We start from the raw sequence: 22,336 nt of genomic DNA, 5'->3' as shown, positions 1-22,336 counted from the left end.
TACATACATTCATTGTTTCTTGTGAATCCCTTGTTCATGTGAAGACAATCTGAATGGCCACAACCAATAAAATCCAGTATAACCAAAATTTCCCTATAGGAATCTCTAAAGGCTTATCTCATATAGAGAGACAATTACTTAATGTAAAGACATTTCATGGCTATTGCAGAAATACAATCAAAAATGTTGGTTTAATATCATAAAAATCTCTAGAATTCAAATTTTAACCGAGTGTTTTAATTTCCTGACCTTAACAATATCAGCCAATCATAGTTTATTTGCCATAGCTACACTCTTTCCTAAACCTTAACCATGACATTGTTAGTTACCATGTGCAGAAACTGTAGAATGAGAGGCTTTTTAAAACGTTGCCCTCGACCAGAACCTGGTGTTTTGCAAAATGTTCCAATATTAATTTTTGTCTGCCGGGTTATATTGTACCAACATACGGTATGAATCATTTCCTTCTGTCTAGCTGAATAAATGAAATTGGCAAAATATATTCAGACTTTGTCTGCCATCATAACAGCAGGTGGCAATGCAAAAACATGAAAAATAAACAAAACCCGTAGACAAAAATAGTACAAACTATTCAAAGGAACAGTTTTGAACCAGCTAAAGTTGATTTAAGGATGAAACACAAGCAAAAATGAAACACAGTGGTCCTAATGGGAAGTGACAAAGGCGTGAATAACTTGAAATGACACGTTGGATCAGATCTTAGCGATATTTCAGAGATGAAAGAAGCCTGACTGAACCAGTTTAGTAATATGATGATTGAAATGCAAAGAAGACTCGAAATACACCCCAAATTTTCTTGGATACTGGCATTACATGGATAGATAGGGAGCCCAGGGATTGCAGAACTGCCTCTGCGATGGGATTGGAACAGATTAAAATTTCTGTTTTATCAATGTTCAACTGGAGGAAAAAAAAATCCACCATGCAAGGAAAGAAATGTGGATTATGGTAGTTTTTGTCAGTGTGGTTTAGTCAAAGGCACTCGCTCAGTATTATTCTGATTTTACATGTGTATTCAACAGTGTAAGTGCTGAATACACATTGTTGTTTTGTATTTTTTGCCACTGTATTAAATTGTAAACTTAACAAGCACCAAGGGGGTAATTTCATTGTTTATTCCTTCCCAAGGACGACTTAAACTTGATGATATTATCCATAAAGTACTTGTCTTTGTTTGATCTGTGTCATATTGAATACATTGCCTGTAATTTTATGCGCATTGTCTCAGTGAAAGTCCTTCATGTGTGCGAGCTCTCTCCTCACACACGTGAACACACACACTTGGGTAATCCCATGAGGGAAATTAGCGTAAGTGTACATGTTGAAACATAAGGGGCGAGCGTGCCAAGGACACCGTTTAGCTGTGTTGTTTTACATCGCATGGAGCTAATTGAATTTTTACGTGGAACACACCGTTCTCGTACTTTCTAATTATACATCTGCAATTCAAATACATATTATGAAATTGCCTCTAAATGAGGACATTATTCCATTACTAAATTGTTGCATCTGTGCTGCCCTTTTTAGCTTATTAATTTTTTTTTGCTACCAGGAAAAAGGTCATGCTGATTGTATGCTGAAGATAGAAAAGAATTATTCCCGTGGGTTATATTACGGCTAATTTTAATAGTAATATCACTGCTCCTGCTAATATAACAATAATTATTAATTCCGCACTTTTCTTTATTCTTTCTTGACACTGCAGCCTATGGTTCACTACTGCCGTCATATCATTAAATAAATTATTACTCTTAATAGGCCCATGTATGATTAATGAATAGTGTATTAGCTGACAACAAGCCATATCTATTTATTACAGTATGTGACCGCTTGCAATTAAAAGAGAACCCCCCCCCCCCCTCCCCATCGAGGGCAGAGGATCTACTCATTTCCAAAGTCATGCTCAGAACACCACTGACTGTAATTACCGAACAGCTATGCCGTAGCTTAATTAGACCTCTGCACTCTGAGCATGTCGGTGGTAACTAAAGCACTTTGGCTGTGTGGAATCCGTTCCCTTTCAGCCACATGTTTGCGCTGAAGTGAGCTTTTAGAGTGCCAACAGATTTCCCACCATCTTGGGAGCCCTAGACTCAAATAACAGGGTGGGTGTCAGATATGATGAACGTACAGCTGCGGTGCCGTTGATCAAGTGGTATACCCCCCATATGGACGAGTGCTAAATAATGTCACGCAATGGATAGCCCTGCAAGAGAGGCCTTTGTTGAAAAATGAAAAGGATAATGTAGATTCTCCGTTTGTTTACTTCAGTTAAGTCTATGAAATTATCATTATGCTTTTGGCCATTATTTAAAGAGCCTAAACATGATTTATAATTAGAGTACAACTTGCAAAGTGTGGCATTTGAATTTATAATCTTGCCAGAATGTTTCACAATCTCATCTTGTTTCAAGACAAATCAATGCACTTTAGAGACAAATACGAATGCTTAAACAATTTACAGAATCATATTTCCTCTCTGCTTTGCATGCTGAGCAAATGTTTAGCCATGCATTGCAAATAAAAGCAAAGCTTGTTTTTACTCATGGAACATTGTTGTGAGACACTGACAGTGCCTCGCAGAAGCTGCTTCCATTCAAATAAGGAAGATTCAGAGCTAGGTGAAGAGCTGTGTGGTATCCATAATTCAAAGCATTTTACTGACTAACCTGCACCAGGCAGGCATGGCAGGTGGGGTTCTTTTATTTTTGTAGTAGGGAAGAAAATGTCTTGATTGGGGATGTGAGTGCTTTTCTTCATAAAGATAAGTGAAATATGAATATTCTCAATTTAGCATGCTTTTACAAGTGTGGTTTTGAATGCAGAAGACCTAGTTTAACTGTATCTGTGGCTCCAAACGGTAGCGAGAAGTAACTTTTTAAAGTTAGAAGATTAACAGGCAATGTTGTTAGTGCCAAAATTCAAAAACTGGACTACTGCTGTGAATTAAAAACAGATGTAAATTTATTTTTTCCTAATAAATAAACGATCATTTCGAACTTCAGCCTGTGCCTTTTAGTCTTTACTGCTAAAGAGCTGAAGACTAAAATATGTGCTATGATACACTAGTTTTTTAGAGTAAACTACATAATTGGTATCCTGTGTTGACTTCATATTTGTCTGAAGTGTAAACAGAGAGTAATGACTGTACCTCAGAATAATCCAAGGGCACATTTACATGATATATGAGTATTTTTCCCAAGTATACTGTAAGTGTGTTTGTGGGTGGTAAATTATATTAACTAGGCTTTTTTCTTCTTAGATTGAGCACGGTATTTGGGACTATTTTACTAGTTTTATCATTTATCATCCGTGTAATATAGGTATTTTTAAGATCATATTCCTCGGCAGAGTAACCGGTGCATCCTTTTGGGGCAGTCGACCTGTTCCTAGGGACCCACTGGGCACCTGGTGAGCGGGATTGGAGCTGGTGTCGGCCCCGTTCAGTCTCTGCTTCATTCTGTTTTCCTCCCACTGTGGGTGCAGCCTTTCCATTAATTTAGTGATACTGACGTTTAACATTTAACATAATTATCTCTATTGCTAGAATTAATTATCGCTATCTTTTCAACATTTAAAAAGAGAAGATATTGTCATCACATTTAATGATGTCTAATTGGCTCTTGATTATGTCTAATTCTTTTATTTGTTTATTTTTATTCTTATATGTATTTTTTGTTTATAAGTTTACCTTTTCCCTGTTTTTCCTCACGTTGAGGGGAATAAACATATGGCTTCTTGGACTCTCCTCAAAACAACAACAACAATGCAAAACAAGTCTGAACCTAGAACCAAAGCTTCAGGTTATGGGTCATTTCATATTTCCCGTAGTGGATAAAGACCCTTAAATGTATGAGTAGGTGTATGCATTAACGTGTGATACGTGTGTATGGCCACACTGATTTCATGTACTTTCAACACCCACTACAAGTAGTTGTTAATTACCACAAATATTATAATTCATGTATATTTTTTTAACGCATTAAGTTTTCCTTTTCCTCTTCTCCTACACCATACATGCGATGTAAAGGAGCGCTGTAACAGCATAATTGTTGTCAGAGCGTTGGTGCTGCTGGAAACATGCAATTTTTACCGAATCTATACTTAATAGAGAAAATGGCTGTACTGCACAAATACTGATGTTCAACATAAGAACAATAACAAGGAAAAATAGCTTCAATAATCCTCAAAGTGAACTGAAGGACATATAGCCTGCAGTGCTCTCAACCTACATGGTGTGTGGGGACCTTCTTTTTTTAGACGTGATAGTTTCCATGATCGAATGATGTGATTCAGCCATGCTCACTTTGGGTGATCTGCTATCATTAGAGGCGGTTGCTCGGGTGACCTTTTCATTACAGGTGAAAATAGTGAATGGTGCTATTAGTCAGCTGCAATGTGAGCCTCCAACAAAAAAAACAAAGAAAGCCAACACTGAGACACATTTTTCACCTATAAAACCTTTCCAAAATTAATTTCTGTACACATCCAGATGTACATTTCAAAGCAAGTTATATGTCATCTGTGTATGATTGCTGACATAAGTGTGTTATACTAAAGAGTGCTGATCCTTTCCCGCCAGCTGGAATAGGTCATTCACCTGTAAAATGCCAACCGCATCATGTCCTTTTGAGCATTTTACCTTTCATATTTAAGGTCTAGTCAGCCTAGCTTCAGTGTGATGACACAACCAGAGGGAGCATTCAGATCAATACAAATCTCATTTTTGATAAACTGACAGGTGAGCCATCCCTACCAGCCGCCACTGTGGTGTGTGCATCGTGCATTACTGCATCTCAACTCGTCTTTACGCTCAATATCGGATGAGTGATGATGCACAAAGTAGTTCCTTACCCGAGCCAACTGGAGGCAGAGGAAAGTGTTGAAAGGGTTTTAAGAAGTGTAAACTACAATAGGGCCAGTCTGTATTAGAAAGAAAAGAGCAGTATTTTTTCCTCCTATGTTGCTATTAATAGTTTTGCTATCATATTCCCTAATAAATCATTTCACAGTGATGCTGGATGGAGTACTTAAATCAGAACTTTTTAAATAGCTACTGCAGTAAGTCTCAATTGGTAATCACATACTGTGACACTTGAGTGAGACAAAATTACTGAGGCACACGTTATTTGTTTCTAATATTAGACTTTTTCTTTAAAAATGTCAGGTCCCTCTTTGGCCTCAGTGTTCTTGTTTATATTAGAAATATTTTTTTCTAGTCCAACAAGACCCCTGCGATATTCCATTCCTAATAATAATTAAGATTGGATTGCAATTTGTTACTGGTGTTGCAGCATAATATTCGTCCCTTATGGTTTATTTTGCTCCTATGGGCTGCAAAGGTTCACCTCGTGTAATCACATACACAAATTAGACTTCTATGCTATGCTTTTCTATGGTAGGCCTATTTTCGATTACATTATGTATTAATTTCACTATATTTTAAACAGTATACCTTGTGTATGTGATGGATCCCTGTGCTTGATCTGGTCAAGGTGCTCCTGTCAGCCTCTGCAGCGAGTGGTGAATAGTGTTTGGGTGCATGATGGTCACTTTGTGACATGGGCTTTGTGACCATTTACATGGCGTTTAGCGCCAGCAATACTTAGGAGGAACATTCAGATTGGACGATTCTACAACATTTCTTTTGGATTATCCAAAAGCACCCTGGGAACTGTAACATGCTTGACACTTACAGCAATTGCATTGTTTTTTCTCTTTGACTGTCTCTTGACACAGCAGATGCTTCTTAGTATCCTAAATCATTTTTTGCTATTACAATATTTATGCTTTGATAGGATGTGTTTACCTGGACAGGCAGCTGTGTAGATTTCAAAAACTTGATAAAGTAAAGTATTCTATTTACTTATTCATTCCTCTTTCAGAGATCTCACATGTAAACAGTGTTTTTTTGTGTGTATAGACAACAAACACAACTGCCATTTCTTTTGTCAAGTTTGCTCCAACCACAGAATTTTCCCGCTGGAAAGGAATAAGATAATCAGAGACCCTCAGTCTCTGTAGAGGTGTTCTTTTCTCCCCCCCACCATAACCTCTAGTGACAGAACAATTTGGACTGAAACATTGAACACAGCCAAGACCAAATTAAAGCAACAGCACTAGAAGACGATAACCAATTTTCAACTTGTAACGCAGCAGCTTTGTTCTCAAACTCATCAAATGGTAATTAAGCTTTTCCCGCCGGGGTTCACGGTTTAGTGTGAGCGGGCGAGACAACAGAGCGCACAAGTGTAAAGAACTCCACACTACAGAAAACATATGCACACACAAGAGAGTGCCTTGAAAAAAAAGAGACATATAAATTGACGGTACTAGTCTCAATGTTTTTCCCCATCCCACAGTGAAAGTCATTTAACTTTCCCCTTGGAAAAAGCTCACTCAGCTGTAACATTAAGTTCCCCAAGTTTCTATTACTCCACCTTAGAAGTAGTTCAAATAAAGGGACGTGATGCGATCCAGTGACAGACACTGTCAGGATTCACAAAGACCTTCAATCTTAAGATATCAGGCCTTGGCAGGGAGTGAGACTTGATAAATGAAAAGAAGCTGAACAAAAGTGCGAGAAGCACTTCTGTGAGTGGCTCCTCCTCAGAGTCTTTTTGACATGTCGACAGCTGATACTGAGACAGTAATGGGAGTTTGACATCGGGCTCATGGGCACCCAGCCTAGCACGACTGAGGTGAAAGGCTGTCCCATATGCCTACCCTGGGTGTGGCAGGCTGCAGCCCCCTCTCCTGCCAGCGTGGAATTCCTCACTCTCAAAAAACTATTGAAAGGAACCAGGTTGGGCATGAAACACGCCGGATGCAGACAAGCCTTTTGGGATTCAGTAAATGCTCTCTGCACGTGGGTTTGACAACAAGAACACTTGGTCTTTTGTTTTGAAATGTACCACTGCGGAAGCACATACAGTATAACAAACCTACCAATGTGTTAACTGTGTTGTCAATTGGTCGTCACAGAAAATGAATCAGCAAAGATTTTGATAATCAATTAATCCTTTTGAGGGTTTTTTAGAGGACTAAATGCCCTCTCTTCTCTTCTCTTCTCTTCTAGAGTGCAGTCCTTTACGCTGTCCTTAGCCTCATTCTGCCTTGACCATCTCTTTCTTTGGGAAACAGCAAATCAAGCATCAATCAAACAATTTCGCCATGAGGCTTCATAAATATGGCAACCAATCACAATTTAACCTCATGACAACCAGACATTTAATGGTTGTAAAAGGAAAGCTTGAATTAATTTCCCATTTGAGGGTACAACTCTTAACCAGCAGGCACTAGGGTGAAAGGATCAGGCATACAACCCCTCTTATTGCTGTTGACGTACTGGTCCTTTAATAACATCAAAGCAGTGAGCGTTATCCTGAGAAAATCTGTCTGATCCTTTTGGATCAGACGTTTGAGCTGCCCTATGATGAAAAGACTAGAAACTGGCAAAGGCTGCTTGTAGATGTGACACAGTTTTTAGCCTTTTGTCGGCTTTTGCGCAGTACATTAGACAATTTCCGCCCTGCCGTTTCAAAACTTAAAGTATTGTATCTACGTTTTAACAGGCTGAATTTCCAAGTTTGCTTTCAACTCGCTACTTTTGCCCCCTAGGCACATCATCTTTAGTCTAATGTCTAAAACTTTGAACCATCTCTGGGATCATTTCTTTCATCTCCCTGCGTTTTGCCCAATATGCTGAGGCACAATTAGGCAGACAAGAACTAATTTATACTCAGTGGTGACAAATGGTCAGTGAATCGTAAAACGATATAATTACCTTTCAAAAAATATGGCGGACCTCATTTAACTGACGTTAATTAGTCACTGTTTGAAACTACAGTTGAAATCCTTCCAACTGTGAATGGTTATACAAGTCCTACTCATAATTAGGCTCTTTACTTTTGCAGATATTATCTTTAGGTCCAGTATGTTGATACGAATATTATCTAGGGAGTTGTTCCCAGTTTTTCAGTATGGGCACAGAGCCCTGTGAACATTTTCAAATACATTTTATTATATATTTGCTGCGCTGCTGAGCAGAATGGTCAGGAAAGTGATGTCCTTTTTACTGACTGACTGACAGGCTACCCACTGACATGTTGAGGAGAGGTACGCGACTGAATCACACAAAAAATAAACCCAATTTTCAAAGTTTTGTCTAATTCAATGTTTTTATTTAAAAAAAATATTTTTATTTTAGCCCCATGTGTTTGTCTACTCTGATGATCTAGAGTGCAAATGCATGTGTCCAGGAAATGTCAATAGGGAAGCATCATTGTCTAAAGTAGCTGTCAAACTGTCCAAACAGTTGTTCACAATTATGTGATGGATGGAAATTGCAAGGCAAACAATACACACAACATAAAGTGTGGAGAACCCTTTCTCCACACTTTATATTTGTGTCTTGGATTAATGTCACAGGAACATCATATTATAGAACAGAGTGACAGGTAGAAATGTGATTAGGAGGATGTCCGAGGATAAAATAATTTATGCAGTTTCAGTAGATTTGTTGTGAGATGATCAACAGCATGCAGGAAAAAAAATACTCTGCACAAAATGATATACCCGTGCTCATTTTCTTGGGAATAACAGGATTTAACCTCTTCAGGCCTCTTAAAATAATTTGCCCTAAACGGGGATGACCTGGACATAACCCAAAATGTTTTAAACCCACTGTTGCTGCCGCAATTTGTACTATTTCACATCCCCTCTAACAGTGGCAGGAATGGACACCTTGCACCTCTGCATGGGCAAGATCGTCCTGGTCAGAACCAGTGTTGTGGGATCTGGTAGGGGAAGGTTTGGTTATTAGCAAAATATTAAATATATTTGATAAATATTATACAATTATTAATAAAGGTTAATAAATACGGGGCACCAATCTGGAATCAGTCTGCAATCTCGAAAAAGGGGGTTGCCCACCTATAAATGCCAAAATTTAAATACATCATTGGGCTGGACAGTAAAGGGTGAATCCAAGCACTGACTGTCACAACCAGCTGTTATCACAACGCAAACACATAAATAACCACAGGCAACTGCGCTTTAAAAGTACAATAGGATTTATTTAACTTAATTAACCTTAGCAAAGATAAAATAATCAACAACTTCAGCTAATAAACCACTATCATCTATTCTATGCAAAACAAAGCATACAAAGGGCCTTTTCTGTGGTTGGACCTAAACAGCCCCTACAGTTGAGTGTTTTAAGTTTCGTCTAAAGACAGATTTTCATTCTTTGGCTTTTAACTCCGCGTGAGTTGTGTGGTCCTCTGATGTCTTTTATTGTTTTACTGTATTTTAGTATTTAAACCTGATGCTCTTATTTTGTTTTTACAAAATTTTATATTAATTGTTTTGTATGTTTGAGTCTTCTGTGTAGCACTTTGGTAACTTTGTGTTTGTAAAATGTGTTATAGAAATAAAGTGGATTGGATTGGATACATCAATCAACAGAGGGGAGGAGGGAGGAAAATGGCAGACATGACTGTGTGGGTGTCTTGTCAGCCACGGATCCAAAATGGCAGGTAGGCCCGCAAAGCTTAAGAAAAGGGCTTAGACCCAGAACCAAAATGGCGTGGAGCACAGCTGGAGTTTAAGCTCCAGCTGTGGGTCCCGTGTGTGTGTGTGTGTGTGTGTGTGTGTGTGTGTGTGTGTGGAGGTTAGTATAAGAAAAGAACAAAGAGAGAAAGAGATCACACAGTACCCAGCAGTGAACTTGCATTCAACGGCTGGTCACCATGAAGCAGCACAATGCACTGTGCATTTCTCAGTTTGCGCGCAGGAAAGCTGCCTTTTGCACCAAATGTAATTAATGTTTCATTATTTATAAGGGGGAATATTTCCCATATATTACCTGTATGTTTAGCTAATAGAGGGCAGCATAAAAGAATGGGGGTACTAGCCGATACACACGCCAACATGTGAATGGGGAGTACTGGCACCTATTTTTTTTTCATTTCAAGCACTGGCTGCAGCATGCCAGTGACAGCCAATAGGCCTACATATTAACTCTTACACATAGACATATGGAACAAGGGTTGAGGGGTCATACGTGGGCACTGACATCCTTTTTGACCCCCAAAAGGAATCAAACCATACATAATGATGATATGAATGTAAGGTACATGGGCTGGACTACAAAGTACATAATACAAAACAACTATGACCAAAAATGTACAACTTATTTGTATTTAAAAAAAAATTAGAATCAGAATCAGAAAGAGCTTTATTGCCATGTAGTATTTTACACGTTCAAGGAATTTGCTTTGGTGTTAAGGTACTACACGTAGACAAACATACAGTTGACATAAATAAATGTAGAAATATATAAATATGGAATAAACAAATGTAAGTTATATAAGAAGAATAGAAGAATAGAGAAAATGAATACAACTATTTGCAGACAAAGAACAATGTGGCAGATATTTACATGTGCATTACTCTGGTTTGTGTTGTGCAGACGTTTTGCAACGGAAGAGGATATTGTGTAAATAATGTATATATGTCTAAAAGTAATAGATGCTTATTTAGCTAATAGCACCATAGATGTTAAAAACATCAATATGGAGTTTCTGTTTTTATGAAGTGTGACCATCTCACCGTAATTGGCCTGTTGTTAGAATATGCATCGGAAAGTCACAGCACTGGGGTTACTCATTTGTATTCTAAATGCCGGCAGAGCCGTTTAGATCTGAAAGATTGTTTGAGCATGTACAGTAAATTTTCTTTCCCTCCTCTACAGCAAACACCATTAGTGCACATCGTGTCGGGTAGTCCCATATGATAATCTGTCAAAGACCTCGTATTTGATGCAGTTACGCTCTGACTGTCAGCAAGAGGCCCACATAATTGGCCATGCGGTGTCTCGTCTACAGTATGCATCCAGGGTCCAGACCAAAAAAGCTAACAGAAGCTACTCAGAGATTTTTTCCCCCATTTTTTACTTTTGAAGCATTAAGTTCCTCCCTGAGATTGTTAAAGCAGAAGAATTCTTGACTTATTATACAGCAGTTTTTATATTTCATAGTCTCCCAGTACTGATGGGACTAATTTCTGTGTCTGCTATGATTACCCCTTGGTTGGCATCCATTACGGGTGCACGACTCTCATCTCGAGCCAAGTCATCCTTTCCTTACACACAGCCCCCCCATTACAAGGCCGCTGAAATCCATTCCCTGCTCACAGTTAAATCACAAGCTGCAGGTTTCCAAATGCTTTGTACCCTCTCGGAGGCAAGCCCCCATTCATCAGCTACAGCAGCACCTGGGAATAGAATTTTTTTTTTTCTTTTTTGCTTCCTTGGTACGCAAACTGTGTGTGTGAGTAGCAGTGGGAGCTAATGAATTGACGGTCCAGGATATTCAAATGAATGTGTCCCCTCGGAAACTACAGTCTTAATGTAGAGGTCATTAAAGTGTTCAACCAGCCTCTTCTTATATCTATCAGGGTTAGATTCAGTCAAATTAAAGCACTGAGCTGGCACTAAAAAGCATTTGAAAGAGTCTGTCGAATTTAGCTAAGAGACAAGAGAAGATTGCGGAGATATCGGCTTGGCGCCACCGTGGAAGTGCACTTGAGCAAGGCAGCAAACCCAAACCTATCTTTTCTGTTAAAAGTTTTTTTATGAACAGAAAAGCGGACTAAATGAGTGTGTTTGCTAAATGGATGTTATAAGACAGCAGTCACTTTAAATCCCTTTGAGGACTTGCTGCTTCGCGATTGATATGGACTGGAAGTGATCCTGACTTGATGCCCTGTTGGTTTTGTCTTTATAAGCCTCTCTCTTTTCCTGGGACTATGGGACTAATGGAGAGTATCCCCTGACACAAGACTAACTGCTGTAACAATAACATTTGAGCTGTGTTGTTTTGCCCCTGGTGACCTGTCTGTTTAGCTCTGTGCCACTATGTTCCCCTAGAAAACCACAAAAATAAAGTAAACAGACTAAATGCGTGTGTCTCTGCGTATGTGTGTCACACCGGGCAAGTTACCTTGTTTCTTCAGCTTTGTTCCTGTTTAGTTATTTATGGGCACTGTGGCAGTGAAATAGTCCAAATTTACTCCAATCAATGCCCCATCACAGAAATGTCTCACTGGAGCTGTCGTGCTGAGAATAATTTTCCTTTCTGCTTTACATAAATGTCGTGCCTTTCTAGCGCGAGCTGGCTGAGACCTTCAAGCAATTTAAACAATTTTAGATTACTTTGTTTGCTCCTCTCTCTTGTGTGTGCGTGTCTGTGCACAGCTCCAAATGGACATGAAAAACTGGAGATGGAAAGTCAGTGTTTCAAGCAAATGCTGTTTTCTTTTATATGTTTTGATTGTGTTGTGGGTCTTTTTAAAGAGATTTGCTTAAAGAGAAAAACAAATGAGGAGTGAGTAGGCTGCCCTCAGGTGAACTGCTGATTGCAGTTTACATATTTATGGTCTCTCATATTTGCCCATGCGCGCCCGTGACTACTGCACATCTTACTCATAATGACAAAGACCATTTAAAGAGCAAATACAGCGAAAGCTTGATGTTTGTCAAATCAAAGAGAAGCACTCCTGACTCTCCGCCTCACCTATTCCTCTCCGGATCTGTAATGGTGTCAAATGTGTCATTTAGCTCCGTGGTACCTAAGGAACAGACCGCAAGCAAAGCAAAGCAAAGCAGTATTCCAACTGCAGAGCGGAGGCAACACGGCCGAAAAATATGCTCCCCTGCTTGTTCGTCACTCTGAGATAATTGCTCTTCTAAGGAGCATTGCTGTACAGGTTGCAAAACAGATTTATGATATAATTACACAAAGAAACGACAAACGAGCATTCTATCTTAGACACACACATGCTTTCAAACGGTCCCCTTGGTGGGTTGCAAATATGAAAAAAAAGGGAAATCTTCAAGTGTGTCCATGGTAACAGAGCAGTCGAGATCAACCTACAGCTTCTCTCGTTTCCCAAGGAAGTCTAATCCTTCAGAAAATGGTCAAAATTGGTTTGAGGTCTCACATTCTCACCTGAGAGGGAGTGCATTTACAACAACAACAACAAAAAAGCAAATTATGTTTTTGCACAACAGCTGCAGTGAAACATTCGTGACAGTCCTGATGGAAGGCAGCTGGGATGGACACTCAAAATCGGCCACATACTCTATGTGTGCTCCTCGGCTAGCACTTCAGCTGCTCTCTGACACCTTGATTCGGTGAGGGTGTGTGGTGATTGTTAAGCGGCCCGTGAAGGGGATTAAAGGACTGGAGATAGGGAAAGAGGAAGGATAGGAGAGATATTTTCCTTGTTTGTGTTTTATCTATTTATTTGCTCGAATTCCCCTTTTGACTCACTTGCCTCTGGCATCAGAACCATTTCTTTGACACTCCTTGACTGCCACACTGGTCAAAAATCAGTATATACTGTATATTTTTTGACAGCATACTGTATATGCATGTCTGCAGGCTGGCATCCTCATAATATGGTTCTAAAAATAGGAAAATGTCATCATTGACCTTTTGCTTTTCATTTGATGTTACCCATGTGGAAAGGCTTTACCGCGTCTTTAGGTCATGCATCAAAAACTCGGCATTAAAGGGTGAATTGTCACAAGGAGTGTCATGCATCCTGTGGAGTTACGAATTTGATGCTGGCTTTGATGTTTACTCTCTTTGTGGAGCCGCTGATGTTTGTGCTCACATATTATCATGGACTGGAATACCAATAAAATCAGAAAGTTCAGTTGTGCCCGTTGCATCTTTGGAATTGAATCAAAGACAACAAAATGTTTAGAATTTTTTGAGAAACCTAGTTAAATAAATGGCAATAATGACAGTATTGAACACAAATGTAAGGGATCTGTATCAAGATTGTTGTTTATATTATGGATTTGTTTTAAAAAATTACTTTTGGCCAATGTATCGTTGTCTATATTGGTATTGGCCTCATAAAATCCTGTTTCAGTCAGGCTATAGTTGCAACTGTTTGCGTGATTTTGATTAACTGGATCTTTGCTTTGGAATATGGGAATATGAAATGCTAAATCCTTATCCAAACTAACATGCTACAGAGATCCACTCCGTTTGTCAAAGTATAGTTTTAAAATGTTTGTTATTTCAGTTGCTATTGTGCTTAAATGATGGGTATTTCTAAATTAATAGTATCAAATTACTAAACAGAAAACGGTGGTATGTTATCAAGTAGTACTCCAGCATAGGAATATGTTGGGGGAATTGTACTTTTTTCTCCACTACATAAATCTGATTTTACATTGGCTCCCAAGATTTTGGCCCGTGCAGCAGAACTTTTTCTTCTTTCCTCTCCAATTAATCATCCCAAGACCCCTCAGATTTATCTTATGGCCCTTAGGAGAGGAGGGGCCTGGCCCCTTTGGGAACCACTGGACTCAATTTACCAAAAGTACAGTAGTATTAGTACTAGTTGAATAAAGTCAGGACTAGCTCCACCTCAACAACAGTACAACGCTCCCCCATTGATGAATCAGTAATAATAAGCTAATGCAAGGTATCAGTGATGAAATAAAATATAATCCAGCAAGAACGATTTGATTAATAGATCCAAGAGATTTGAAGATAATATAACATTATGAGGATGGATCTAAAAAATCTGCAAAGTTATCACAGCAACGATCACTGTATCTTCTGTTTTGATGACCACATATAAAGAGAACACAAAAATCTGCCTGGAATGTGTGCTTGCATTTGTAGTAGCATTGCTGGAGGATTGCCACATTGCATTGCAGCAAAAGTTGTACAAATGTCATAATTCTTCCTGGATGACCTTGTGTTTTTCACTCTGCATTGACACCCACGCTGTGGCAACATCGTGGCCTCATTGAAATGAATAAGTGGGCTGCTTTTTTTTCTCTTCCACTCAGTGCAGCTGTCTGTCAGAACACAGCCTTGGTACAGGGCTGCCATGTGTAGAGGTGTCATTTTCATCTTTGTACTTCTTACTATTTGGAATCTGGGAGGAATAAAAACAACTTTCCCACATTCAAAACACAAGTGTCCTACAGTAACATAAATCCTTGGTACAGTATATTCAATTTATTCTTGGCAGTAGCACCTTCCCTTGCTGCAGGCACTACAAAAACCTGCAGCACAGGCCAGCTTAAAATAAGCACAAATGATAACAGCAGTCATAAATATAAGCTAAATAGAACTGTACATGTTTACATTGCTCTGAGCTTGTTTAGCTTTAGCATTTATTGGCTGGTCTTGTGTCAACAACTGAAATGCCAATGAGGGATTATAACACAATTAAGATGTATTTAGCGTGACAAAGTTGACTAATATTTTCTAAGAAGTTAATTTCCTGTCTCTCCTGCAGCTGAATAAGGCCTGAATGCCATGATTAAATTTCATCTAATAAAAGGCCACTGGACAGACAAAGAGGGCTCTGCATTTCTGGTAAATTAAATGCAGTCTGAATTGATTCAGGCATTGATTCATTCAAAGTCTGACCTCTGCAATCTCCAGTTACACACATGCAGTGCAGGATTAGAAGATATCCAGCATTGCGTCCTCCAGTGTGCATTTGTATATTGTCGGCTGTAACGCATGCCCTTCCCTGAGCAAATTGAAATTGCCAGCTCCCCAGAGAGTGTGCATCTTTCTCAATATCACTGGAAAGTGAATCCCGGAAAAAGCCTTGATCACCCCTTCTCTGAAAACAGCAATGGATGAGCCACACGCTTTCTTGAGGCCTGCCCAACATCAATCGCATTTACTGAAGGTACAAAAGGACCTTTTAAAATCTTCTGAACTTTGCTGCAGCACACGCTGTTACCTTGTCCTCAATGCCCTGTCACAATGAATTGGCTTACGCTTTGGTAAACATATTTCCTGCTCTTACTTTGAACACTGGTTTCTTCCTCGTGTGTGGTGTTGTTGTTTTTTTTATAAAGTTGTGTGTGTGTGTGTGTGTGTGTGTGTGTGTGTGTGCACGTTAAAGTGGGAGAAACTGTAGTAAGAAGAATTTATGATGATTATCTATCCCTCTTAGGAAAATGTAAAAAGATCTAAACTAAGTAATGTGTAATTAATCAAGAGTTTTTCTGACTCATGCCCCCATTATCCTCGTACTGTAAGTCAAATAGCTTCTTTCCCACTAAATATAAATAACTAACAACATCTTAATATCCATTTACTTAAACATGGCGTCAGTATTATATACAGTAGTGTGCGCGTGTGCTTCTGAGTCTCAAAACAAGCTGCATCAACATGAATCCTCCTCTTGATTTCACTGGCTCCATTAGAGGAATGAGGCTATGGGCGAGCGAGATAGCCCTCATTAGAGAAGGAGGGAGAGAGAGAGAGAGGAAGGGAGGGAGGGAGAGCGAGGTGGTTCTCGTGACATGGCAGAGGGCCAGGGTCGGTGACGGCTGACTAATGACTTTCACTGAGGGTGTCAGCCTCAGATTTATATCCCCCTCCCATGCCCGAATCCACTCTCAGTATCTTAAAGCAAGAGTTATTCATGAACTATAGGGGCACGTACACAGGCAAAAAAGGCACCCGCACCCTCTGAGATTTAGAGCCGGAGCTCTTTGCCAAAGCGAATGCACACACACGGCCAGTGATGTAGCAGTAAATAAAATGCTGGGCAAACTACAAGCTCCAGACGGTGATCATCATAAGACATCAGGACCACAAATATTAACAAATGTCAGTTAGAGAAGCAGGAAAGCATTAATTTATGCCCTTTCCCCCTCTTAAAGGGTTATAGCAAGCATTGTAGAGATTGCCCTGTTGACAGTGACCTTTAAATGATGAAAACATAGACACAGCATTATCCAGGAGCTAAGTTATTTGCTCTGCTGTACACAAGAACATTAGCATGACCTAAATAAAGCACTAAAAAGCTGGTAATGGTTTAATATTGGATTGATTTTGACAGCAAAACTATACTGGAGTGTCAGTCTGAATATGCATATTAGATTTAGTTTCAACAAAGAGTCTTCAGCTATGCTAGCTGGTCTGTGAGATTGTATACTGGCTTAGCAGTGCTTTGTGCTAAATGCTAACATCAGCATGCTAATATTCTTAATGATGATGCTAACATGCGGATGCTTAGCAGGTATGATGTTTACCACATTCACTATGTTAGTTTAGTGTGTTAGTCTGCTAACATTTGCGTAGTGCTAAAGCTCAAAGATGCAGTCAATGCCACCATGTGTCATGGAGGTAGCACGCGTCTGTTTTCAGCCTGTGTCAAGGACTGCCATGTGAAGGGAGCTGTGGCTTCTTAGGTTTTAGCAGTTAGCATTTCCTACCAAATAATTATTTGTTTTCCACATTTTAACGCAACTCATCTAAAAGGATTAATTGCCACATTTGAAAAGTATATTTTGGCCAGGCTCACACTAACAATTAAAGGAGTACTCCAGCAAATTAGTATTACCCTATCCTGACTTTAGTCACTAGTATGGGTCAAGCTTCAAATGCAATGGATCCCACATTTACCATAATGTAGGCGATTCCCTAGGGCACAAAATGTCAGGGAGCGCCCAAGAAAAAGCCAATTTCAAACCTCGCCTAGTGCTCCAACACTGTCAGGGCTGGCCCTGCAACCAATAGTATCATTATATTTGACTCTCACTGCGTGGTAAATGCCCACTTCTTTCAAACTACATGCTTGCAACACATGCTTTCTGTTATTAACTCCAAACCCAAACTAAGACAACCTCATCAGGGTTATTTTGACTTTAGAAAGCTCATTCAGAGCCACCGAAGACATTGTACAGCTGTTTTACAAGCTCTTCGTGATGGATAAACTGACCTTTAAATCAAGGAGTGCCCCCTTAAACAGTTGTGTGGTTGTCCAGGGATAAAACAATTGGCCACAAACTGGAAAAATCCTGCAGCAGTGTCTTAACCTGGCTGCTTCAATGAACACTGTTGGCACTGTTTGTGGGTGAGAGGCCAGCGCGGGATCATATATCCTGGCAGCACTAGTGTCTTCTACCGGTTGGTTAAGATAATAAGCCTTCTTGAAACCAGCTGAAAATGGCACATTGTGGTTTTACACCATCCTCAGACTGGCAGAGGCATTGTCTGGGTCAAATGTTCCAATATATAAAACTTGTTAAAAACAGGGGGAAAAAGACTTAAATGTTTGTATAGTTCATTCTACATCCCTGAAACTGAAAGGTATCCCTAGCCTACTATACATGCATAATCACAATATAAACAACATCATAAAGCACAGAAATAACAGTTTTTTTCCGAGGGTGATAATCACTTGATTTGCATACAGTGGCTAAGTCAAGCAGCTCATGCCGCTCAAGATACAGAGATGCCTTTGAGCATAAATAGGGAGAGAGGCAGAGGGAGAATTTCACACGTCACACACGGCGGATGCTTTTAATCCAAATAGCTTTACTGTGCCCTGAGTGCATAACTGTGCAGCAGGTGTGAATAAGATGGGGAGGGTGGCGTGGGGGAGGAAAAGAGGAAAAGAAAGGGGTGTTGGCAAAGGCATGATGAGGGAATTATCTGGACTGTGTATGTGCGTATGCATGTACCATGTGTCTGGTCCACAGAGTCTTCTCTTGCTGATGGCCCCTGTTATCCATGTAGGTTAAATGTCCAAACGGTAATCAAAGTGGAATGGTCTCAACGTCTGCCTAATCCAGACTGGCATCAAGAAGCAGGCAATCTAAATGTTTTCACTTGGTGATCATCAATCGCACAGGGTTTTTTAGGGCTTCACAAAGACACATACACACACACACCCCCACACGCATATAGTTGCACAGTCATTCATACTAGAAGATTAACTGTGATATGCACACACAAACACACACACAGACAGATTTGTGAACATTTCCACAGAGTGATTATCAAGCGCATAAGGACATTTGAGAGTAGGGAGTTGGAGAGCCCAGCCGGTTACTGAGTATTTGGCAAGCTAGGTAGGGGAACCGTGATTACAGTCTGAGTGCTATTTTTCCATCGACCCCCAGATGGCTAATTGAGAAAGGTTTAATGCCATCATCATTTGCAAGAAAAGGGACAAAATAACCCTTGAGGTATGAAACAAAACAGATATGTACTATATTTGATTTGCTTAGATACTATGTCAGTGAAATTTGAAAGGATTTAAAAGGTAACATTTGACCATGTTGCATTCAGGTCTCATGTTACGGAATCACCACTTGAGTATTTGTATGTTGGGCATGTTTTTTCCCCCCACTAATTAGAGCACCTACTGAGAGCATGACCTGCTAGCTTAGTTATTTCATCATCATGGTACGTATAATATTCCACATTAGTGGTTCCAGATCTTTTTATCTGAAAACCCCCACAGCCCTGTCAGATGAACTGAAGTACCCCTTCATTAACACCACCTGTCATGTTCCAGATGTGTGTTTGAATTAACATTATTATACTGTATATATAAAAGTGGGTATTGTTCCACTTTACATTTTAACAGTTTTTAATTTACATTTAACTAACTATTTCAACTTTTTATTTTATTTTTTTATTTTGCAATTTTAACAATTTATCAAATACCTTTTGCTATCTATTTAAACTGTAAACTGTTTACTTTTATCTGACCATTCAAACTAAATATTTCAACTGTTTATCCATTATGTTTAGCTAATTCTTTCAACAATTTTTCCATTACTGTTAGTTAACAATTTCAACTGTTAATCTATATTATAACGGTTTTCAATAACTGGGAAATAAACTGCAAACTATTTCTCAACTGTTTTTCCTTTAGGCAGTTTTTTCAATAACTTATAGCTAACTATTTCAACTGTGTAGTTCTAATTTATCTATTCATTTTCATGCACTCACTCATAATGTTTAGGTGTTGTAGCTGACTCAATATGTGGATATATTCTTTTAATCAAATCACAATATTTTCTTTTTTTTTCAAATTAGTTGAGGCACTCCACAGTCTTTCCACATAGCTTCTAACAACTGCAGAAGTACTGCCCTGGGGTACAGGTACCCCTGGCTGGGGATCACTTCTCTATAGGACTTTGGGTCAGTGGCCAGTAATTTGGATTTACCCAGTGGTAAATAACTTTTCGCTTCATGCTGCACTTGCCAGCCACCTTAAAGGTTTTCTTAGATCTTCCAAGGATTCAGTGGTGAGAACTCCAGTACAGGACCAAATGAAAGGGCATAGCAAGTCATTCAGGCCTCTTGGCTTCTGTTTTGTAACGGCCAGTGTGACATTTTTATTTTTCGTTTTTCCCTGAATGTGTAATAACAACCAACATCACACAACAGTTAACAAGGACTCACATAGAACATTTGTAGGGGAATGACAAATAAGATAATGAAAAAAATATGGGTTTCATTCATTTACACTTCTGAATGTATGAATTAAATATGGACCCTCAGATTTTGAGAAGAAATAGAATTTCTCCTCTGAGAAAAATTACATCACCATATAACAACACTCAGGATCATGAAAAGAAGTGAAAATACTTTTTTTCAGTAGTCAAGCTGTTGATTTAACACATTCCAAAGACTTACAAGCTAATCTAATACTGTAATTATGTTTATTGGTGGGGAAATGATTGAACATGTGTTATATTAAAACTGCGGGCCCCTCACAACTTTGATTATGTTTATTACACCTCAAACACCCACATAAATTCCAAGAACTGGGTTTCTGTAGTGTAAGCACAATTTTGTGGATGGAGCGATTACAATGCAAAATAGAATTTTTTAGAGTTTTAAACCAAACATTTTTTGAAGATTATTTATAATTAATACAGATTCTACACTGGTATAGTTACACATCTTCTGGACATGTATGCATGTTCTTCCTGTCATTACCTGCCTTCAGTGCGATGCTCTGAGAATTTTGACCCATTTACTGTAGGACTGATTTTCTGATGAATGTGAATACAGGAAACGGAATCTTGCTCAAGGATGTTTTACAGGGCAGATGCTTGCTCCAACAGGGCTTTGAACACAACGTCTCGGGTTACGTATGTAACCCTTGTTCCCCGAGAAGGGGAACGAGACACTGCGTCGGTGACGACACTATGGGAACGCCTCTGGGCGTGGCAGGGCTGAACTATGAATGAAACTACTCCAATCCTATTGGTGTTACTAGAACGGTAGTGTGTGACGGCGTAGCCGGTGGGGGTATATAAGCACGCCGGCACATAGGACACATTAGCCCTTTCTATGAAGCAAGGCACTCCAGGCGGGGTGAGATGTGGCGGACTGACGCAGTGTCTCGTTCCCCTTCTCGGGGAACAAGGGTTACATACGTAACCCAGGACGTTCCCCTTCGAGGGAACTCGAACTGCGTCGGTGACGACACTATGGGAACGAGATACCCACTTAGGCCCCGCCTGCCCCCAGCGTGCAGAACCTGACGGCACGGCTAGGAGGAGAGTGCACGGGTGCCGGGTGCAGAAGGAAGGTCCAGACTGTAAAACCGGATAAAAGTGTGAGGGGTGGCCCAGCCAGCCGCGTCATACAAATCCTGGAGTGACGCCCCTGCGAGGAGGGCCCTAGAAGCCACCATGCCTCGAGTAGAGAGCACCCTTACGGCCATAGGTGAAGCCAAACCGCGCACCTGATAGGCCAGGGAAATAGTCTGAACGATCCAGTTGCTGATGGTGTGTTTAGAAGCGGGGAGCCCAGCCTTGGGGGACCTGAAACACACCAGCAACTGGTCTGCTTTCCCACACCAGGAAGACCACAGAGTGTAAATACTCAATGCTCTAACAGGGCAGAGCAGATGAAGTCTCCCGTCCTCCGCCGTCACATGAGGTAGGGGATGAAACGCCTGCAGCACCGTGGACCCTGCCAATCTGGCCAGAACCTTAGGGACATAACCTGGACAAGGGTGCAGGATGGCCCTGACCCTCCCCGGGGCAAACTCCAGGCATCGGGGAGAAACCGTTAGTGCCTGGAGACCCCCCACCCTCCTCAGAGAGGTGATAGCGAGGAGAAAGTTCATCTTAAGGGTCAGGTGCTTGGCCACAGCTGACTCCAGGGGTTCAAAGGGGGCCTCAGCCAGCGCTTTGAGAACCACTTCCAGGTCCCAGGTGGGAACCCTGGAATGAGTCACGGGTCTCATCCTCCGGGCTCCACGGAGGAAGCACACGACCAGTGGAAGCCTCCCCAAGGGCCCATCACTCAGAGGGGTGTGGAATACACACATACAGCCACATACACTTTGAGCGTGGACGGGGAGAGGCCAGCGGAGAAACGGTGCTGGAGGAACTCCAGTATCACAATTACCGAGCAGGTAACTGGGTCCACCGCCCGTTCTCTGCACCAGGTGGTGAACACATTCCACTTTAGGCCATACATCCTTCTCGTGG

The sequence above is a fragment of the Micropterus dolomieu genome, linkage group LG01 (assembly GCF_021292245.1).
Source record: "Micropterus dolomieu isolate WLL.071019.BEF.003 ecotype Adirondacks linkage group LG01, ASM2129224v1, whole genome shotgun sequence".
NCBI lineage: Eukaryota > Metazoa > Chordata > Actinopteri > Centrarchiformes > Centrarchidae > Micropterus > Micropterus dolomieu.
Note: the sequence above shows the minus strand (reverse complement) of the source record.